General features: G+C 36.9%; 1 long non-coding RNA gene across 2 annotated transcripts in view; it reads right to left on the bottom strand.

Moving 5' to 3' along the window:
- The window catches only part of LOC134484674 (uncharacterized), a 33,012-nt gene extending 24,053 nt beyond the window's left edge, over positions 1 to 8,959 (bottom strand). Inside the window, exons 1-2 of one of the 2 annotated variants that reach the window (XR_010062303.1) lie at positions 8,212 to 8,959; positions 3,310 to 3,508 (exon numbers count right to left, since the gene is read on the bottom strand). This is a non-coding gene — a long non-coding RNA (uncharacterized LOC134484674). The remainder of the gene's footprint in view (positions 1 to 3,309; positions 3,509 to 8,211) is intronic. The other variant, XR_010062304.1, reaches the window with a different exon arrangement.
- Positions 8,960 to 16,365: the final 7,406 nt, after the last annotated feature.

Here is a 16,365-nt window from a genome sequence, read left to right as displayed (position 1 = left end):
GGAAGGAAGGAAGGAAGAAAAGAAGGAAGAAAATGAAACCTGAACACGATTCAACGTCAAAATTTTGCCATGCCAAGTTCTTGACTTTTTGGTACAAAAATTATTTATGTATCCAATATGTAGCAATATTAAAATATATTTAAAACTTTAGGGATATGATAAACAAAATTAATAAATGGCCACACCATTTTTCTCTCCAGGGCATTCATGCAGCATGTACACCTATAAAGTCTATACCATGATTTCAGGACAATTCTTACAATGATTATGTGAAGTAAAAGATGTAGCAATGTGTAAGACAAACACAGCCATGACAAATGGGGTCAAGGGAAACAGGAGAAGGAAGCAGAATTACCTCTTACACTGCATGGTGGGGCAGAATGAGCCCCATGGCACAGTGACCACATGGCACATCACACTCAGACCCCTGAGAACGAGCCTGGTATCACAAAATAAAAATAAGGAGCCAGGCAGGGTTACTCACTTCTGTAATCCCAGAACTTGAGTGGTTATGGCAGGAGGATCAGACCTTCACGGTCATTCTCACCTGCATGTCCTCTGAATGTCAACTTTTATTTGTGGCCTAGCAAGCTGTGTGAGAGTTTTGTGCTAAGGGTTTTACTGATCACTGCTTACACAAAATAGTATAATTGAAGCCTTTCAAAAATATGTGGTTTTAAACCTCCATAAATTTACCACTTTAACCATTCCTTAGTATATACAGTTAAACAAACCTCTATAATTTTAAATCAGATATAAGGAAACTTCTCTTAGTACCTTGTAATGAAAGAATAATGTAATCTGATATTTTTTTGTTTTTGAGAAAAGAATATAATTATATATATATATATATATATATATATACATATATATATATATATATATAACAGATAAGTCATCAATGCATCAAATATATCAATGTAAAACTGTACCAATTTAAACTATACTTGAATAGGAAATGTATGTATTTACTAGTACAGGACTGCTTCATGTATAGGTAAATTATGTTGGCTCAAAGTTCTGTTCACATACCCCAGCCCCCTGTGATACTGGGGACAAAGCATCCATTTCCTCATAGTCCAACTGTTCAAACACAGAGGTCAGAAAACAACCTGATGGAGGTAGTTCTTTTTCTCTACCATCGTGCTCAGGGACTGAACTCAGGCTGTCAAGTTTTGCTTCAGGTGCCTTTACTTGTGAAGCCATTTTTACTGGCTCATCCCAACCTTCTTTGTAATTCTTCTTACATCGTGCTAAGGACAGACCACAGAGTTCTATGAATTAGAGGTAAGCTATATATTACTTATTTTGGGACAGGATTTTATTTTGCGGCCAGATTGGCCTGAACTCACTCTGTAAATAAGACAGGCTTGGACTTGTAATCCTTTTGTGTTGTTAAAGGTCTTTATGTAAACATAAGTTCCTCAAGGCTGAGTCTCAATAACGAGCTTCGTGATTGAAGATGGTGTGAAGAACCTAACCAGACTACCTTAGACTTTCCCTTTGAAAGTCACTCACTGTTCACTCCTTTATCTGAATGGGCCTGTGACTATCCAAATCTGTCAAATGTTTTCTCTGTGTGTGGGAAGCTTGGTATCAGTGTCTTCCCAGGCATTCTCCACCCTATTTTTTGTGACAAGGTCTCTGATTGAATCTGCAGCTCAATGATACCATAATAGGAGTGGCAAGTAAGTCACAGTGTCTATCTCCCCAGAGCTCGAGTTATAGGTGTTTGCTGCCTTTCACAGCCTTTACATGGGTGTTGGGGACCAAATTCACTACAGCCCTAAAATGTATGCTCAGCAGGGCACCATCCTTTACCAATCTGAAAGCTAAACATGTTATCAGACATCCTAGATCTATACAGAGTTCCACTTGTTTTGCTGTAGCCTGCTTATTGGCAGTGATCATCAATGTGATAAATGCACTTATTTATGTTTCTCTTTGTTTTGTATCAAATAAAATATTATGTGATCACCTCCGATGGTTATAACCTGAGTCTATGCTCCCAGGCTACTAGCACTTAGGTTTGCCTCAAGAATTAACTATTCCTTATTTCCTGAGGTAAGTGCTGTATTTTGTGTCAATAGTACCTTCCAGCAATTTTAACTTCCTAATAAATATATTACTAGTATAATCTATCACAGCACTCATTTATATCTAAGACAGGAGACAAATATTTCTGATAATTTAGTAAAAGAAGCCATATCGCATCTTTTTTCCAAATCAACTGTCAAATCTATAAATCAAGGTGCATACTGGTATTGAGTACTGGCATTCCTTAGCAAGAACTAAAATTATGGAATTATTGTGGATGTGTTTCCTTCACTGAGGTACTCAATTAAATTCTAACACTTAATAAGAATGGCTATATTTATCAATACTATTCTAGCACAGACCCTATGTCACACTGTGAAAGTTCAGGGACACCAATATCACGGTACTGACAGTGACCTCATCTGACATGGCATCAGATACATATTACAGCAACAGTAGTTTTGTACTTCTGAATATATCTCCCAATAGAGCCGCACAGAAAAGTTTACTGAGAACAATTTACGTGCGTATTTAAAAAGCTCTTTACTAATCTGCATTAGTCAAAGCTCTTTGCACTTTGTAAGGTGTGGGCTGATGCTCTCTACTCAGCAGACAAAGAAGGAATACATTTTAGTGCAAGGATGGAAAATCACTGACAGTTCATGGGAAATGGTAAAAATTCAAACTGAGTGTCTGCATTTGGTTCTAAACTTAAAAGACTTTTTTTTTTCTATTCCCAACAGAAGATCAGTAGCAAGTCATAGCAGGATTCCATAGAAATGAGAAACTGAAGCGATCAGAGAACTCAATTTGCAGTTAAATGGGCTGTAAACAATCCTTACATGTTCATCAAAGAAAATACGTAAATATTAAATACTTGGTTGGAAGAGGGATTCTTGTGCACCTAACCATTTCGTAACTTCACTAATAAACAAGGAAATTTCAACCTCCCCAACCCCCCCAAGGAAAAACAACAAAAAATCCTCAAAAACAAACAGAAAAAAACACTCTAAACCACTAAATTAAAACCCAACGCACCCATAGGTTAAAGCCACTGAGCAACAGACAGGATTGAAACAGCATCACAATTCTAACCAATTGACTGAAAATCTTAGTGATAATAACTGTTAATTGAAATGAGATTAAAACTATATTCAAGGCTAAAGTGAGATGTCCGGGTTCTGAAGCCTCAGCAGAACCAGCAGCAGCGACGGCAGAGTCCAGGGCAACAGAATGCAGTAGTAAGGGCTCAGATGGGAGACCTCAGCCTACCTTTGTGAGTGTTGTAAAGGGCTGGAAATGTCAGGGTGAAGAAAGTTGTAGAGTATTTGCCAGGCAGCATTTACTGGAAGAGGAAAGGCTCTTCTTGTGTCACGGTACCAGCACAGGCACTGGATGAAGCGAAGCCAAGCAGGAATGCACTGAACAGTGGCTTGCACTCTGTATGTATTTCTGTTGCAAAATTCTGGTTCTGTGAATATTTCAAAGAAGAACAAAAACAATATCGCAATTCAAATAAATTAACTGTTCATACCATTTATTCACACAGTACAACTACCCATCAGCATATCCATAAAACCCTATCCCGTGGGTTCACAGTCACTTTCTCCTATGCAGACACTACTTGCACAACCTCTTTAGTGGATGAGAAAACGAGAGAAGCTGAGGTGACTACTGGGCAATTCTTTTTGTGATTTCTGAATATCCTAGAACCAACTCAAACAATTTTGTACTTTTTTCAAGTGTAATAAAACTATAGGAAAAGAGTCTATGAATAAAAGGAAGAAAAACACATGCTTTGTTATATGACTTTAAACATAGGAAAATGTAGAAATATTACGGGTACTGAGACAGCTTTGTAAGTGGCAAGTTACTATAAACATACACCCAGAGCACATGCTCTATGGCCTCCTCATAATCATAGAACGCTTATGGCTCATTATTGTTTTTTATTGCTGCTCTGCAGTAGTTTTTGTTTTGGGGACAGGATTTCATTTATGCACCCCAGGATGACTGGCAATCCTATCGGTTCAGCCTCCTCAGTGCTGGGATTGCAGGTGAGTGGTGGCCTGCCATACCCAATTTATCATTATCTTTTATGAGTACATGCTAGGTCTCTCTACACTTAGATCTTTGTAATTAATGCAAACTTCCTAACTAAATTAACTTGGTGTCACCTAAGCATGGGTAAAGAGCCAGAAGAAGGTCAAGACTTCTGAACTGACCAGGATGTTCTTTCTCAGGCATTCGACCTGATTCTAAGCAATCAGTACTTGGACCACTGGCTCCTACAATGGCATCCTGAGCATTTCTATTAGGACTAGCTGCTGGCACTCTAGCAGTTGTGATACAGCTGCCAACACATATGAACATTGAGATATAACTGCAGAATTCTTTAAATGTAAGATGTAAATGTTTTGGCAATAGGTTGACTAAAATCCTAACACAACTTAAATGCCGAATAAATGATTTCAGATAAGGAGATTGCTAACAGGGTGCCAAGCACATTTAATTCCGTGTGTAATGCTATTGGATGAGTTTTCATCATGACATTAACTGTCGAAGTTATCATTCCCAACAGTTCTTTGTTTATGCTGGCATTCACTAGTGTGAATAAAAAATCATACTATATCTTGCGGATCATTTGGCAACAGGCCCTTACTCTCATCCCATTTAAGTTCAAATTGTAAAAGCAGATCATATATTCCAGGTCCAAGTGAATCACTGACAGGCTGTTCAGCTGATCGGCCATCCAGAAATTGGCAAAGCCTACCTTATGAAAGGCAGCAGTAAATACTCAAAAATGAGAAAAAGAAAGGAAAAAAAATGAGAAAATATAGAATCAGTTCTCTACTGCAAGGCTGACCATTCAGAATGACTGCTGTTACAAAGGAAACCAATAAATAACACATGTACACTAAGCCCAGACAACGAGGGTGTGTAACCCAGTAAAGTAGGAAGGAGTTGAATGCAAAATCGGAAGGTAAACAGTGGAAGAGTGTGTGGTTGTCGTTGGGGAAAGCAGAAACCAAGTGGAGGGAGAATATGCTAGCCATAGTGGTTCGTTCCTGTAGGCCTTCACTTAGAAGGCTGAGGCAGCAGTGCAACAAGTTTGAGGCTAGCCTGTGCTATGGAGTAAGAAAAATAAGTGATGTAAGCACAAGAGGCAACCCGGTGTTGGACTACAAATCATTTGTTGGACAGGGTAAACTTGGCTGACTACAAAGCTCTTCTTTGCCTATAAAAGACAGGAAGGGACAGACAGTGGTGGCTCATGCCTTTAATTCCAAAAGAGGGAAGAAGAGGCATGCAGATCTCTGAATTGTTATCCAGCCTGGTCTACAATGTGAGTTCTAGGAGAGCTGCACAGAAAAACCCTGTCTCACAAAATCAGAGAGAGAAAAACTGGCAGGGAGTGTGATCATCTGAGGTCTGTTGCATTCTCTAACCTAAATGACACTCTTAGAGCATTGGGTTTCAAGCCCAGGATCTTATGCATATGAGGCATGCACTCTACCACTTGACTGCACCCACAGACTATATAATATTGATTTCACTAATGTAATGGTAATGACTGTGTTGGCCTTAACATTTCCACAAAAGTCACCTCTGACAACTATTCTGAAAATAATGATAAATGTGTTGTTAAGCAACTAACTCATGCAATATATTCTCTTAGAGTTTATAAATGGGTATAGCTCAATTCTGATAACAATTCTCTTAAGGGGAGTAGGTTGAGACAGGCTGCACTATGTACCCCAGGCTGGCCTCTAACTTGAAATTCTCCTGCCTTTACTCAGTAAGGCCAGGATCATAGTGTGTAACAGCACGGTCAACTTTCTTATAGTATTTCCTAAGATAGTCCTTTGTTATTCACATTAACACAAATTCACCTTGACTGGTTTTCTTTAAACCTGTTATAATTATAAAAAAAATTCCTGTCATTGCAGAGGAGAACCAGATACTGTTTGTTGTGCAGTGGACCCAGTGGTACCTGCGTGGAGGAGAATGGATAGAGATAGCTTTTAACTTTATCCTCTTAGTCTCCCTTTACTTTATCATACAGAAGAAAATTTATAGATAATATTGCATTCCTCTGACACTATAGTAATTCTGAAAATGAGCTTAAATTTCTAGCTCTCTGGATGTATCCTTTTTTTATTTAGTAGACACATTCAACCAGGGAAACTATGGCAGGCCTGCCCTCAGATGTGGTTGGTTCTTTCTCTTTATTCTATAAACATTTCTCTTCAGAGAGATACATGACTATATAATATGAATCAATCTTGAATATCATCTATAACAGATAAGGTTTGAATTAGCTATGGAAACAATAATGACAAGTTTTGAGACACTGGTCTCTGGAGCCGATATATTTTGATTCTATGATCCTCAGCCTGTGCTGATAACCACTGAACACTCTCCAGGTCCCTTGAGTTCATGTCCATGCACACACAATTTTACTCAAAAAAATTAGTAAAACCTGATCTGTGCCCAGGCACTCATTGCACATGCCTTTAGAGTCAGAGGCAGCAGATCTGGGTGAGTTCAAGATTAGCCTGTTCTGTAGATCCTGATCTCAGACAAACAGGGCCACACTGAAATACGTGCCTTGAAAAATAACAACAACAGCAGCAGCAGCAACAAAAATAAACAAAACCAAACAAATTGATCGCTAATGATATAACTAAGGACTCTATTTTAAAACTTTAGTTAGCTTACTAGAAGAATGAGGTAATGTTACTATTGGAAAGTCTGGGACTTTGTGCTATCTAATTGGATTCCTAGTTGGGGCAAAAAATGATAGGATAGAGGACAAAAGACTTCCTTAGTATAAATAGAATGCACTATATTTGACACAGTAACTTTGCAGAAAGATAGTACTTAAATTTCTTAATTTTTTTGGGGGGGGGGGAAAGAAGGTAGCATAAGTCAATTATAAAGATTCCGATACAACTATGAATATAAATGTTGAGCAATCTTTTTTTTAAGACCAAGTATTTTTCAGTAAAAATAATGGAGAAAAAAGGGAAATAAGATATTTATTTTAGGACAAAAGTTTACAAACATTTTCAATAAATAAAACTATGGTGAAAACATTAAGTTAATACTCTGACATACATTTTAGGGAATACTTTTATAAAGGAAGTTTGAGTAAATAGTCGAACTGATTTTAAATGACCTATACCCTATAACACTTCTGTTTTAGTAATGATATTATAAAAGCAATAAATCACTTCTTCAAAGAAGACGTTTACTAGTGTGTTAATCCTTTTTATACCTCACTCTAGCCTATTCAACCAATCAGTCTAAATTTATCATCACACAGTTCAGACCTAGATACCCATCCATTCAACAGGGATCATTCTACTCATCAGTGAAAATAATTATGCATGAAATGATGGCTTCCTACTCAAAAAAAAAAAAAGGACTCACTGAGGCACTGCTCACAAAGTACGCATCTATACCATCCTGCTATTGCAACATCATCACAGTAAGCTTTCTGAATCTTCCAAAACCGTCATTTAGAAATAAGTTTATAGAAATGCTAGATCGGTGGCTCTATAGTTATGTACTGCTGATTTTGTGGAGGAAGGAGCTTAGTTCCCATCACCCATGCTTGGTTCACCACTGTCTACAACTCAAAATTCAGGGATCAGACACACTCATTAGGCTTTCATGAATACCAACCACATATGTGGTACCCATACATATACATATATGTAGGCACTCACATATATGTTTTAGACAAAAATAAACACTTCATAGGGATTTATAGTTAGAGGAAATCTAAGAGAATACTGAGGTAAATGCAGTATAAAGTAGCCTTGGACTTCTGATCCTTCTACCTTCAAATTCTAAGTAAGGGATTATACAATAACACTCTACCTGACTCTCTTTTCTTTAGAAAGAAAAAAAAGTGCTATATTTTACCACACTGGTTAATTAATTATAATATATACAATCAATTCACTATCTGACTTCCATGTTATAAATGTTCAAGTATATCTGGTATCCAACAAAAGCACTTACTCCTGAATCTGGGCACTATTCCCTTGTCCCAATGTGAATCCTCCCTCTAAGGCTGTGCAATCCAACAGTCCAGTGAGGAATTTGAGGAAATCAGTGCTAATGTACTATGCTCAAAATATTGTGCATGCCTTCTAGACTTACCAGAAGTTTAAACAACCAAAATCTGGATTTATAGTAGAAAGTTTTTTGGGGGGTTGATAAGAAAGAAGTGCATAAACCCATAAAGCGCAAGTGAATACACATATATTGGGATGATACCAATTGGAGCAAAGAAGCACGGCAGAAGACTCAGGAACCATAATATCACCAGGAATTCAGCAATCTGTAAAGCAGAGGGAAGACAAAAGAGAGAAAGTTCCTCATTATCATTACACAGAATAGCCTTTAATAAACAAATATATATAAAATGATGCACAGTTCAATAATCCTCTAGTGGGAGGTTGACTTGAGCACTGATCAGGTTATTCATGAACACCCTTGCATTCAGTCACTCAGAGTGGAGTACATCTATGGAGTACCAGTAAGTCAGATGCTCTGTGAGAGCGGAGAACACTCAGGAGACTCCTAGTGAGCTGGCCATTCTTTTAGCAAGGACATGTTCACAAGACTCTGTGCTGTACTACCTCAAAGGGATGATGATGAGACAAATTGTTTCTTGAATTAAGTTAAAAGGTGAGGAAATGATTTACTCCAGCTTGTCTCCAACCATTTGTGTTGATGCTCAGTAGAAAAAGGAATTCAATCAGAAGATAGCTACCACAGTAGATTCTTATCAAGGACCACACAGTTCTATCTATTTCAAGTTTATAAACAACTGAAAGAAATATATTGGTTAGTTATCTACCATGTTCCCTTTAAATATCTTTTCTCATAATTCTCTAAGTCACAGACCTAGGACAAAATATTTCTACAAAGACAATCTGCATATAGATAATCTTAATAGTCAATAAATATGCATCTAGGCATATTTCTTCTACCTCTTTATGCTGCAGAGTTCCATTAGATTAATTTCTATCAAACTTTTTTAATCATGTTATTCCATAGTTCTATATGTTTTTTTTTTAATTTTCATTCTTTTTCTAAAGTATAAAACAGCAGGTTTAAATGGCATTGAACAGTAAGACCAGACTTGGTTTTTGTTTGAGACATGCAGTCATGACAATCCTGCAGCATGCTATGTAGACCAGACTGGCTTCAAACACAGGGATCATCTTTCCTCTGCCTTCTGTATCCTGGCATTAAATATGTGCCATGCCTAGTATAAGACTAGTTTAGTCAATGGGAGCTTTCTATATGATACAACCTCTTCTACTTTGCTGTCTCTGTCATTACACTAATTACACTTACTTCTACTGCACAGATTTGTTGTAAAATGAAAAGATACAAAACACAAGGCAAATGTCACATAATAATAGTTGACATCTATGGAATGTTTAAAACATTAAGAGTTTACTTTGTTCTTGGTACATTTACATGTAAAATAGTTTAAATCATTATAATAGCTTCATGAATTTAAATTATTATGCCTATGTTGATGGAGAAAACAAGAGCACAGAAAGGTTGAGGAATTTGCTCTGGATTACTGAGCTAAATGTAACATTTGGTTGGCCTGGCCTTGTACTTGAAGGTACCCATCTTCCTCTGCCTCCACACCTGGCTGCAACTTTTATAACTGTGCACGAAGCTGGTGCTCTCAAGTACTATGTTGCTTATATGCCCATTCACACCACTCGGGAACACTATTGATCTCCACTTCCTACAATTCTGATATTCAAACACTTTAGCTCTGCAAATTAAAGCTCTTAAAGACATCTACTCTCCAAATTACTTTTCCCAAACCTATGCTACACTACTCCCACTTCAGTCCTAATGCATCTTACCTTTTAAAAAGTGGGTTTTTTCCCAGCACCTACTGTGCTCTTTCATTTCATCTCAACCAAATTATATTTCCTTAATTTATATAATCATTTTTTTAAAAAAATATTTAGTAACTTAAAAATAACAGGTCAGAAAAAGTGTTGCTTTGAAATCAAATATATAAATCAAATATCAAATCCTAGTAGGAGAAATTATTTGATTTAGAATTTCTGGTTCTCAGTTTCCTCTTGGTCAATAGAAATATCATCTGTTCTCATACTGTTCTAAAAGAAAAATGCTTAAAATGATAAGTTATTAGGAAAATGCAACTTAAAAACTAAGACAATACCTCACATCCACTTGGATGGACGTAAAAGCACCCTCATACATTACTGGTAGTAATGGAAAGCGGTATAACCTCTATAGAAGAAAATAAGATGCTTTCCTATAAAGTAAAACATGCCCCAAGCCTGCACACCTACCTGGGTTCCATTTCTCGCCCCAATAGGAGGGAAACAACTCACCTACGTCACCCGTACAGTGTTTTCTGATCAATACATGTGAGCCATAGCAAGCATATGCCCATAGGTCCTAATATCATAATAGAAACAATGAAAAATTTTAAGTTTAGAAGACCCAAAGAGTCTATGAATGGACGAATGGATAAACAAAAAGTGATATGTGGAACGTAGTACGGATTGATGCCACAACGTAAATGAATATTGAGAACACACTAAGTGAAAATGCCACAAGACTTCAATCACATGGACTATCTACTGGAGGTATATCCATAAAGACAGAAAAGTTCTGTAGTTGTCGACAGCTGGAGCAATAGAAATTTGTGACTGGGCTCCCTTCTAAGACAGTAAAAGGTTTAGGTAGATTGTGCAACAATATTGACATCTTCTTGTAAAATAGTTAATTCTGAGGTCAAAAAACAGCTTAAGCAAGCATGACAAAGTGAGTTTGCACCATATAAAAACAGGCTTTGTCATAGATACTTATAATTTAGTGCTGTATCATGAAGCCAGTCATGCCGGGAAATTCACTAACCAGCAGCCTAGCAAAATAATCAGCCTCAAGTTCAGTGAGCAACCTGGCCTAAGGGAATAAAGCAGGGATAAGAAAGACATCTGTTATCCTCTTTTGGGCTTTTTCATGTACACATGCTGGGTATACCTGTATACAGGAATCTGACACACACACACACACACACACACACACACACACACACAAAGAAGGAGTGTTCATCTTTTATACACTTCATTTCACTAAAAAAAGTAATTACAAAGGGGGAAAGTAATAAAATATTGAAGTTGACATTGAAATTCCATCTTAAGATTAACTGTTTTAACTGTTTGCCACTCACGGATTTGCTCCAACATTCCAAAATTTCTAATTCTGTCTGGTCAACTTGACATAACGTAGAGTGAGCTGGGAAGAGGTACCCCTATTGAGAATGTGTTGTGACTGTGTCTCTGGGAGACGGTCTTGACTGATGGCTGATGTGAGAGGGCCGCAAAAAAACTCAAGTAATTATGGAATAAGCTGAGTTCATAGAGTTTCTATCTAAGAATAAGAATACCACCTCTGTGAATAATGGATCCATATAATAAAAGCTGCATACTGTTCTATTCTAAACTCTCACATAGTTTAAAATCTTAGTGAGAGGATACTAACATTCATTAGCATCTTTTGGGCTAAGTGATGTTTTATGTTGCTTGCTGTGTATGATTTTATTTTCACAGTAAAAACATACATGATTTTACAGGAGCTAAATGAAGAAACAGAGTTAAATCAAGTGCTTCATCTAAGGACACAAATATTTAATTTCAGTAATCTGTTTCCAGAGCCTTCTGGACTTGTATGTAAAATATTTACAAATCAGAACATGTCTGTTAACTCAAAACAAAAAACAATGCCCCAAACAGAAGCCTATTCTATATCTTTTCATTATAATCTTTGCTGCATTGAGTCCAGTTGGTGGATATGTTTTCTTTTGTTGTTTTGGGTCCTAAATCACTGTTGAAACTCATCACAAAACAGTGCCTGCGCTTTACATCCCTTTCCAGCCATGGTAAGTAAGCACTGTCTTCTAATACGAATTGTCAATCTTTTTGTGAGCTAAATGAAATAAGTGTATTTTTGGAGTTTGGCTTCTTTTGTTTATTTTTAAATGGTTAGTTTCATGTTCTATAAACCTCAGTTATAAACTTTCATCTGTGTCCCTGTATGTGGCTTCAGTTCATTCCTCTCTCTTCTCCACACCATCCCATTGGGAAAAAGAAAAAAACATCTATTACGTTGTTGATAGAATTTTGTATTGTTCCAGTTTGGGGACATAAACATAGTACAGTTACTAATGTTCTCGAGTGCTTATTCGTAGGTCTATGCACTTATCTCTATTCCTAGAGATGGTTCATAGGTTACTGCCCACAAACATAGGTTACCTCTGTTTTGGTAAATAGTGCCTAGCATCACTCTGAAGTGCTATGCCTACCTTTCACTTCCAGTATTACTACCAAGATGTGCCACTATACAGGGCAACACAACTCCTATACAGTCCAAATATATGGCTATGTGAGAGGCATCTAGGCTGCTACTGTTGTTGGCACATTGGCACAAAAATATTTCTTTGTATTGTAGCCTCTTAGGTTGTACATTTATAAAAAACAAAATAATTAAAATGATTTAACATTTTACATATACTACCAATTATTCTCAAAAAGGATTTCAACAATCAATAGTCCTACCATTAATTTACAAGTGCTTATTTTAAACACTTATGTCTACTGCAATTGTTAAGTCATAAGTGAAATCTGGCATAATTTGATTATTATAAATTGAGCAAAGGTTAATAGAAGAAAAACTGAAAAACAAAAATCTGTATAGAAAAAATTATTTTTATGAAATTAAAACTCTGGGTTATGAGATTTTTTATTGAAAATTATTGAACACTAGGTCATGCTCCCTTGAGAGACCATAGCAATTTTTCACATAATTGTTATGTGAATGCAAAATGAAAAGAATCTTGCTTGTACTTGCTTTACCGCTGCTGTGTTTCTCTCTTACTCTCAACAGTGCTATCTTCTCAGTACCTGAGGGGAGTTAAATAAAGACAGACAGCTGGCCTTATCTGTTTACCCTCCCCCTCACCAATACTCACAAAAATCAAACAAAAAAAGGTTCTGAGGTTAGAGTGTAATGCACAATGTTAGATATATAAACTGCATGCATTAAAAATAAACTCAAAGTAATACAGTCTATGTTTACTAAAAACTCAGCTTGTCAAATAAGTTAAAAAATAAAAAAAAACCCTTTCCTTTAATTCACATGAAAAGAAAGAAATCTGCTTTTTTCCTGACTTACTTAAACTCTTAAGGATTGACTTCTCCTAGTTTTTCAGTACTGGGGACTGAACTCAGGAGTCCATTTGAGACAGGCAATCATTTTTCTACTGAACTACATAACCCTCTCCTTCCTCTGTACGCCCAAACACTTTTTTTTTTGTCTAAAGACTCATGGGGGTCAAGGGCAGTTCCTATGTGTTCAAGTCACATAAAGGTGACTTGCGGGTTTACTGGGGAAATAGCACAGTGAGCAGAGAGTTTAAGGTGCAAGTGTGAGGATCTCAGTTTGAATGCAAGGAATCCACATAAAAAGCAAGATTTTATAACATGAATCTATAATCCTTGTGCTCCAGCCACTGGATAGCAGGGTGAGATAGGAGAATATTAGACACCTATAGGCCAGCTTGACTGGCATAGCCGAGGTAAACAATAGAGAAACCCCGCTTCAAAACAAAAGGGAACAATGCCTGCCTTGTTCCTCTGATATTCTAACTGTGCAGGGGCTCACATTTACATTTATGGATAATACAAAAACTTCAGGTTCTAAGTTACTTATAGATGAACAAATAAAGATAAATTTATAATAATCCTGTATATTTAAGGTACTGAGTTCATTGAATAGATGAGGAAACTGCTGTAGAAAAGAAGAATTTTCCATTGGACCAAAACAACCCATAAATGGTGGACCTGGAACTGAAAGTCAGACCGAGTTCTGCTCTTTCCATGGCAGCTTGGTAATCTGGTTGGTCGTGTGTACTGTAGACGTTTCATGTATCCTAGACACGTAAACTATAATTACCCTACATGCACAGAAACTGGTTAAAAATTATCATAACTCAGCAATATTAAATTGTATGATTTGTGTGCATAATACTTTTTAGCAACTAGTGGGAAGGAGGACCTTGAAGTTTTGGTTGTAATGGCTGACCTGTCTTTCTAGCTACAAAACTCTAATAATACAATGAAAACATACAGTCAATTGGAAAGTTCCTGCAATGCCTTGCAAATAGGTTTATAACTTTGTGATATAAAGTAGGCAATTCTGAGGAAAAAGCATCCAAGAAATAATAAAGTTCTGTACATCACTTAATTTCAATTGGTTTTCTCTTCAATCCATTCAGACTTCTCCAAATATTGTTAAACTTCTCTTATGCTGCATGTAGTATTCTAGTGATTAGAGACAAAAGTCCAGCAATAAAGGTGTTTGAGACCAAGTACAACTATTTCTTACATATTAGTGGCAAGTAGAGACAGGAGTATGTGATGCACTGTCATGTCACAAGCATCTGAAGAAAACTAATATGGCTAAAGGGATAGAAAAATAGAGAGGAGACCATATAATGTAGTGTGCTCACTGAATGCCTCACTGAGAATACAGCATTAAACAGAGATCTAAATGAAGGGAAAGAATAAGGCAAATTGACACCCTGGGAAAGAGCTCCCTAAGCAACAGATGTGTCCAAAGAGTAATGGATTCAACTGAATGAGCATGGGGAGAAAGACAAGATAGGAAGTAACCAACAATTAAGGTGCAAAATCATTGAACATACTGTTTACTATGGAGGGGGAGGTTTTGAAGAAAGGGGAACAGAAGGAAACCACATTGCACAGACTTGTGGTTAGAAAAAGCTCAGGGTAGATGCACACTGTTGTACGATAAACAAGAAACAACTCTTGAGACAAAGATAGTAATAATGGATGGAGTGAATAGTGATAAAATTCAAAGAATATGAAGACACAGTAATAAGATTTCATGTTTGTGTAAGTGATAAAATACGAAGGATGTTGTTTGGAAACGAAGTGTTGGCCAAAGGTAAACTATCATGTGTGCTGTCCCCAGCGAGTAGTATTACTAATAGTAACAGTTAGCAACTGACTCTAACACTGTGAAAAAAGTGATGTGCCTTCCTACAGACCTGAAGGGTTCAGGTTATCAAGAACTAAATTCTTTACAAACATGAGCCAAAAGGAATAAGTCCATGAGCTCTCAGGAAAACAACTGTGCCCTTCCCAAAACCAGGCTTTTGGAGTATGGTTCTCTGACTACCAGGAACCATAACAAGCAGGGAAGTACAGATGCTTCTGAGAGGTTCCTGTTCCTGATTAACATATGTGGAAGGCTCTGACGAGGCTATCTCTTCAGCGATCCCACTCAACTCCTACCCAGGAATGACTGAGCTTTCCCATTGTCGACATATTTCTTCCTTTTCTTATACCAAGACAGAAAGCCACTTTCCTTCTCCCCATGTCTGATATCATCATGCTCTTTGTTCTCTTTCCCAAATGGCTGTTTACTCTGAATTGGAAGCAAATTAGTAAACCTTAGAGATACTGAAAGAATGTCAATGAGGCAGTTGCAGACACAACAACACTTTTGACATCACAGCCGAAGCAATGGCTCTCCAGGATACAAAACATTTTTCAGGGAAGGTGTAATGATAATGTCACTGAGAACTGCCATAGCCTACCTGGGGAACAGCTTTCCCTTATATTAATCAGATTCGAGTGTGCCCTTTACAGGAGTGTTTCCAGTGACACAGTGAAAACCTATACATACTATAACTCTCTGAAGGTAGAGACTTCTTTTTGCTTCATTAGTGGTTACATGCTCTGAATGGAAAAACTTTGTCAGGGGCTTGGCATAGGTAGAAAAATTTTAGGAACATAAGGTGGAGGAGATTCTTCTGGATATTTCTATTTCCAGGTATATTCCTGTGAGATACAGTTCAATTTGTTAGGTTTTCTCTGTTTCCCAAAGACCAGGATTTTCTTTGCAGACTTTTAATTGAATGAAAATTGTATTACGTTTTCCTTTTGTACATTCCTTGGTATAGGACTCTATATATTTTTTCCCGTATGTGAACTTAAATATTCCTCTTTTCAATTCAATTTTTTCCAATGATTTTGGTAACAAAGGGGGTCAGTTTTAGAGTGAATATAACAGTGTAAATATTGTGTACTCTTTTCAAAAGATAAACTCCCAAATCCTTATTTTTTTCTAAAATTACCAGACATCAGTAACACAAAGGACAACATAGACTATAGAATACAGTATTGTAGTTCCATTAGATATCAGTTTCTAATATCT

The sequence above is a fragment of the Rattus norvegicus genome, assembly GCF_036323735.1.
Source record: "Rattus norvegicus strain BN/NHsdMcwi chromosome Y unlocalized genomic scaffold, GRCr8 chrY_unlocalized_28, whole genome shotgun sequence".
NCBI classification, from domain to species: domain Eukaryota; kingdom Metazoa; phylum Chordata; class Mammalia; order Rodentia; family Muridae; genus Rattus; species Rattus norvegicus.
This window is presented reverse-complemented; position numbering and strand designations above follow the sequence as displayed.